Raw genomic sequence first — 7,105 nt, forward strand, 5'->3', positions numbered from 1 at the left:
ACCGGTAAAAACCAGACAAGAGGCACTTATACGCTTATTTTCAATGATTGTTATTTAAAGGACACCTATTAAACTTTCCCTGTGGTTTTATCTCAGTATTGGAAAACAAAATCGATCCGTGCTATCGCTTGTCAAAATTCTGCTTCCTGATTGGCTGTAGATAGTGAAGTGTTATATACTATACTCCAGTTCTACAGGTAAATATCATCCGGTTAAAGGATCTGGTAGAGTGCATATCACGGTTTATGCTGTATGAACGATTAAATTAAATATTTCTGTTTCGTTTTCGTATCAGGTAAATTAAAGAAATTAATGACATTTTGCTATAATCATTTCTATACTTATGTTTATGTCACGATCATAAAGCGTTAACGGCGCTCTTTAAAATCAATATATATATGTAGCGCGGAGTAAAGCGATACGGGTCTTAACATGTCAGGTGTATTGGAAAAGTGTTACCGCTTGTCAAAATACTGCATTCTGATTGGCTGCTGGTAGTGAAACGATATTTCTATTCAACCATCTAGAGTTTGATTCATTAGGCGAATTTATCCGGGAGAAAGCGCATCACGGCCCATCAAACCAGGTTGTGAGGGTGACAGATTCTCAAAAAATATGCAGAGACCGTGATCAGGCTATGCTTTTAACGATGACGCAAAAGAAAAAGCAGGATTGTGTTTGATAAGAGAGTGAGAGATGGATATATATCTTACCCGTATGGATATTAAGTATATATATATTGTATGTTATTTATACAAAAAAATAAAAGATAAACAGAGCGGTATCGTTTCTTATCTTTTCATTATTAACGTGACGTCACTGAGTTTTACCCCGAAAATTGACTGCACCCAATCCACGTCATTGAGTCCCATCCCGAAAATTGACTCCTCCCGATCCAAGATGGCGGCTTTATATAGACAAAGAATGAAAAATCTCGTCTAGAGTCAGGTCCTCTACTACTTACGTTTTCAAAAACATCGTATTTTCCTTTCATTTTTCCATCCGGTCTATATACAAAATATATAGTACTGATAACATACCAATGGTGAAAATATCTCCAGAAAGTGTATTGCACAATACGAGATTTCAACAGAGTAACAATAAGTGACCCACCACGAAAATTATTATTGTTTCGCAAATTTCATTGCACATAATGGTTCCGCTGAATTATGAAGAAAAGTCCGGTACTATGATTAATTATTAAACAATAGAAGTATCAAATCTATTTGATTTCGTAACAGTAATAGTAAAAATATCAACGAAAAAGTGAACAATTTTATGCATGCATTATAATATGTTAAACGTACACGTCTATACAATACCGACAGCTAACAAAAGGCAATGTCACAAAAAACAGTCCACATGTTTTCCAACAATTAATTGGTTTTCATATAATATCTATTAAATATTCCAAGCCTATAGTTAACGCATTATTAATTAACTTCATTGTCCATATGTGTTGAAAAAGGAAGCGAATTAATAGACCTATATGGCATGCAATCCGCTGCATTAATATACAGAATGATGTTAAACTGACGTATCACATTTTTTAGAATTTTAATTGCATGCGTATTATACAACATTTTCAAGCTAAAAATCAGCAGTTGTAGTTGTAGTTAAGTCCAGAAAACATTTTCTGATTAAAAATAGGCACCTTGTTGGTTCACAATTGAATGCACGTGCTAATAACTGAAACTGCACGTCCTGACGACAGTTAAGAAATTTAATAAGATATTAAGAATATAACCACTGCAAACAATAGGTAGTCATAACTTAATAAATATATGAAAAAAATCAAGTGTCTAATACTATTACCTTTTGAAATATAACACAAGAAAGTTTTTTGAGTTTCCGCGATTTCCAGCTACTGTAGATGTTTCCATGGTTACGGCACACAGCTATATTTCTACGACCGATCTTAAAAGTCAGTTCTTATTTTACTTAATTGTTTTATCTTAATAAAACAGTTTTGTATGATGGGTAAGTTAAGAGTGGCATATATTTTTGAAAGATTCCTCGTATAAAAGGAATATTGTCAATTATAGTTTAAGTTAGTATAGATAAAGTTAATTTTCACGTTTTGAACGATTTCGTAATATGTTGACGTAATTAAAAACGTTGTGTTGGTGCAACATGCGGTTTCCTATATATCGCACTTTTGATAACTCCACTGCACCGAAATAATTGAAAGATGATTGGTCTTGTGGTGCAATAATAGTTAAACGCAAGATTTTTTACATACGCCTATAATTGACAAGAATAACATTAACTAATAGATATGTGTAACGTGTTAGAAAATTGGTCAAATTTAATAAAATAGCGGTTCACGAGTTTGTAACCGACTACACCAGTTCCACGTGCACCGCTGACAGTAGTCACGTTTCAAGTATAATAAACTCTGCCATGATGATATTAAATCGCATTAAATGAATTATGATAATTGTATATAAAATTATATACATACAATGGAGTGTTGCGTTTTTCTTTTTCTTTTATTTTATAACATGTTTGACGCTGTGGGATGAAAAAAGCCATGTCATTTTGACGTTGACTTTGCTATCGTCTCCGATATAGAAAACGTTCAACTTCGTCGAATCGACATTTTTAAATCAGTACAGGAAGAAGAAATTCCGCTTCTTCAGTGGAAAATGTTTATACGTGATAAACTGAATCTTGCATTTTTATCTTTCTTCTTTAACTTTATTAAACTCGATGAACTAAAATGATAAAGATATTATCAACAGGGCCTTGCATTTTTTATATTTTATTCAAAGAGTTTAATAAGACACTCATGTATTTAGTAATTTTGAAAGTTTTTTTTCAAATACTGGAAATGATAATGGGCTTGAGGTACTACCTAAATCCAACAGCATTGGACTCTATGACAGGACTAACCAGTTGCAGCCCCCACAATCGGTGGTGTAAAGGCATGGTTGATGGTTGGATGACATTATCCGGAAGGCAGGCATCAACACTCGGACCGCAGATTCTAAAACTGGCATTAAGACATAATCGGTGTAACTGTTGTTGGACGCCAAGGTATGGGCAATGCCAAAAAGCAGACGAGGAGCTAAGTATGGAGAAAAATGACGAGAGAGCTTGTGCAGTAAGAGGTATGATTATAAGAGGAAGACCACAAACAACAGTCATTGGTGCCCATGGTACATGGACTAGATGGACAACAATAGACCAGAATCTAATCATGGACAGATCTGGCGTTACGATGCACTCTGCCTTATCTGTCTGTGACCAGTTGTTGTTTCTTGCATACATATATACCATATACTACAAAACCTTCCAAAGTATTCACAATGTGACAAGACAGGAACCACGGATCATGTACTGTCAGAATTCAAGACAACCTTTAACCAAGGACACTACATATGGATATTGCAAATCCCATAGAGAGCATTATATTTGTATTTGTTGAGTTTAACGTCTCACCGACACAATTATAGGTCAGATGGCGACTTTCCAGCTTTGATGGTGGAGTAAGACACCAGATACCCCTCTGTGCATTATTTCATTAAGGACGGGCACCTGGGTAGAACCACCAACTTTCCGTTAGCCAGCTGGATAGCTTACTCACATGAAGAATTCAATGACCCGAGTCAGGCTCGAACCCACATCGATGAGGGGTATCAGAGACTTTAGCCGCTCGGCCACGGAGGCCCAACCCACTGAGAGCAAACCGTTGGGAAGATGATCTGCATCACTGGAAAAGAAGCGAAGGAAGACTGTCAGAAACCTCGTGTTACAGCTGAAGAGGCATCACCTGGATGTGAGAAGAGCCGGAAGCCAACAAATGTCATGTGGTGAATAATAATCCGCCTGGAAAATGTCCTTAGATAAAAAGGGCCGTACCACTTGTTGATGGATTTAAGTGCGTTTATATAATATAACACTTGAATTCGACATACATCATAGCTCTTATACAAAGGAAAGTAATACAGAAGTTTATTGCATGAAAAATAAGTTCAGTCACACTGACAAAATGTTAGATATCTAAATGAAACAATGGTTAAACCCCGAAATTGGCATGATTAATTTAATATTGTTTCAAGACAAATTGATGTTACTTGCAGCCTTAGCAAGACGTCATTTTGACACCGACTGTTTACACTGATGTTAGACTAGTAGTTTGACTGGTTTCACACATGAATCCGTGTTTTCTGTGACCATTCTATTTGTTGTTAAGTTATAATTAAGGTATTAGACCAGTAATAAAAAACCTTCTTTTGAAGAGAATTCAATTCCTACCATAAATCTACTTTGACTGAAAATTTTCAGGGTTGGGGATTGGGGCGTAGTTTCAAGACCTACTGGGACCATTTTGTTTTCTTATATTCCTTTTTTCTAGTAAGTTTTTACTTTTTTCAAGACTTACTATTGGTTTGTTTTTGTAAAAAATGGATTTTTTTTTTCATTTCATAAACGCACTGCATGAGAAGTGGAATTTACTTCCAAATAAAATTTTCTTAGATTTCATATGTAAAATATAATTCGAATTTACTGCAAGTAAATTTGAAGTAAACTTGTTTTAAGTAGATTTTAAATGCAGGTAAATTTCACTCAACGTAAATTCCAGAAAACTTTATATCTCACATTTACTTGAAATTAAATTTGTTAAAAATGATACATGTACACAACTCCAACTATGTATCGGACATGTCAGGCGTAATGGCTATGATTTCTTCAACTTACCCATATAAGGGAAGTAATTGAATTACAAAGTAGTTATACAAGTTTTATTCAACGTAAACAGGATGAGATTAACCCATGCGGTAATCTCAAACTGGGCACGGGGCCCTTGTGAGGCATTCTGAACCATCCTCTCTAGTCGGACACCTACACACCTTCATTAACATTATGTATCAGGGACCCAGGTTATCCCTAAGATGGGCACCCCTTAATCTGCTACGCAGGGGTTGCCGATCCTCAGAATGCTTTCTTTTCAAATCGTACAAATCACAAAAGTTCAAAAAGCGACTGATAAAAAAATATGAATTGAATACAAAGAATGGAGCAGCTTTTTATGTTTGACTCATTAGATTTTACGATATAGACATATTGCGTAAAATTTATTTCAATAACCTTCACGTTTATTTGTGTGAAGACTCTAAATTCATATAAATCATCAGGTTTATTTCCCAATTTCTGTTTATACAGACATTGTGTGATATTCTATCAAAGTATTCAAAATTTACTTGCATGAAGATCCATTAAATTCTACGGAAGAGCATTAGTGCCAGGTGTATGTTATTTATTAACTCGAAATGAATGAACTCGAAATTTTGAGTTAATAAACAAGATACACCTAGCACTAATGCTCTTCCTTAAAATTCAAATGAATCATCAGATTTAGTTTCTTAAAATAACAAGTGAATCAGAAATGTCATAATATTTAAGAGCAACTTAAGGTTGCTAACTATCGGGAAAAGAGTGGGTCTAACTAATTTAGATTTGCGGGTTTGTTACAATGCATTTGCCTTGGAACGGAGTATACGACCAGATAGTCAAACTACGACTACGTCTCTTTCATAAGTCGTACGATGCCAAATTCGGTAACAAAATTGGTAATGTTCTTCAAAATCAAGGGCTGCTTCAAATTACATGCGGAGTCCATTTAAAATGTATTAATAGACATACAAGACATGTGAGCCGTGCCATGAGAAAACCAACATAGTGGTTTTGCGACCACCATGGATCAAGACCAGCCTGCGCATCCGCGCAGTTTGGTCAGGATCCATGCTGTTCGCCAACGGTTTCTCTAATAACAATAGGCTTTAAAAGCGAACAGTATGGATCCTGACCAGACTGCGCGGATGCGTAGGCTGGTCTGGATCCATGCTGGTCGCAAAGCCACTATGTTGGTTTTCCCATGGCACGGCTCATGTATCTAGTTCCTGCCACCCTTTAAATTACCTTACTTTTTTTAAAAGGGTGACGATTTACGTTTAAAAATATACTTTAGAATGCTTCAATCGATTGTCTTCATCGTCCTTTGTTGACATGACGGACTACTTTTTAGTTGCTACAAATATGAGTATTGCACAGAGAAATCGTGTCCGATTCCCGCCAAATATAATAAAGGGTAGTTCTTCACGCAGTTTATTTTAAGAGAGAGTTCTTTATCCCGATGATCATTCTCGACAGATGTTATAGATCTAATAACACTATTCTGATGGTACAGTCAGAAAGTATTTCAAGAATAATTAACAGTTTTTGTTGTTTTTTTTGTTTGTTTTTTTTTTTTTGGGGGGGGGGGGGGGGGGGGGGGGCAAACTATTCTACAACATCAAATGAAACCTAAATCATGTGCTTCATTGAAATATCATACTTTTTATTAAACGGTCTATTTAATTTAATAAAAGCCTTCTCGTTCCAATCTTTGTAAAAATTTCTTACTTCCAAGAACATTACATCTGTTGAATAATTTGACTACCAGACTAACCATTGTGAGCCTTCAGTTTGCACGCAGAAGTGATAATTACTGTACAAAATACATATTGCATTCAAACATGATGGAGCTCTATTATATCAAGTAAATGTTATTATGCCAACGGCCTTCATTTAGGGGTTTTAGCATGCCTGCAACTTAAGCCTGACAACAGACCAACTTTATGATATCCGCAGACGGCGTTGATAAGTTTAAATGTTGTAAAACTTTGCCAGACCCCTCGTCCAAGTTATATGAAAGGATGCCTATCTGAACATTTTGCGCACAGTTTAGTGCACCTTACGATTTCCACGAGTCAGTTGGACAGCTTCTTCACAGGAAATATATTCTACATTGCAAATAGCGTTTCGGATACATGAGGTTAGATGAAGCAATTCGGGCACTAGACAGCGACCTAACTAACGGCAGGTCTGGATTCAGAAATATCTTAACTTGATGGGGGGAGGCACCAGTTTAGAACGAAGGTGTCACCAGCGAGACGAATAGCTCCGAGCGGGAGTACGAGTCAGGATGTTCTCCTCCTGCAAAAGTTTGAAATATAGGCATGTAATAGTGAACTCTGGTGGATTTTTGATCTGGTTTTTAAGAAAAATGTTATTGCCAAAATAGTTGGATGCAGCTTTGAAGAGTATAAGTCACTCCGTG

Source organism: Mercenaria mercenaria, chromosome 18 (genome assembly GCF_021730395.1).
Source record: "Mercenaria mercenaria strain notata chromosome 18, MADL_Memer_1, whole genome shotgun sequence".
Lineage (NCBI taxonomy): Eukaryota > Metazoa > Mollusca > Bivalvia > Venerida > Veneridae > Mercenaria > Mercenaria mercenaria.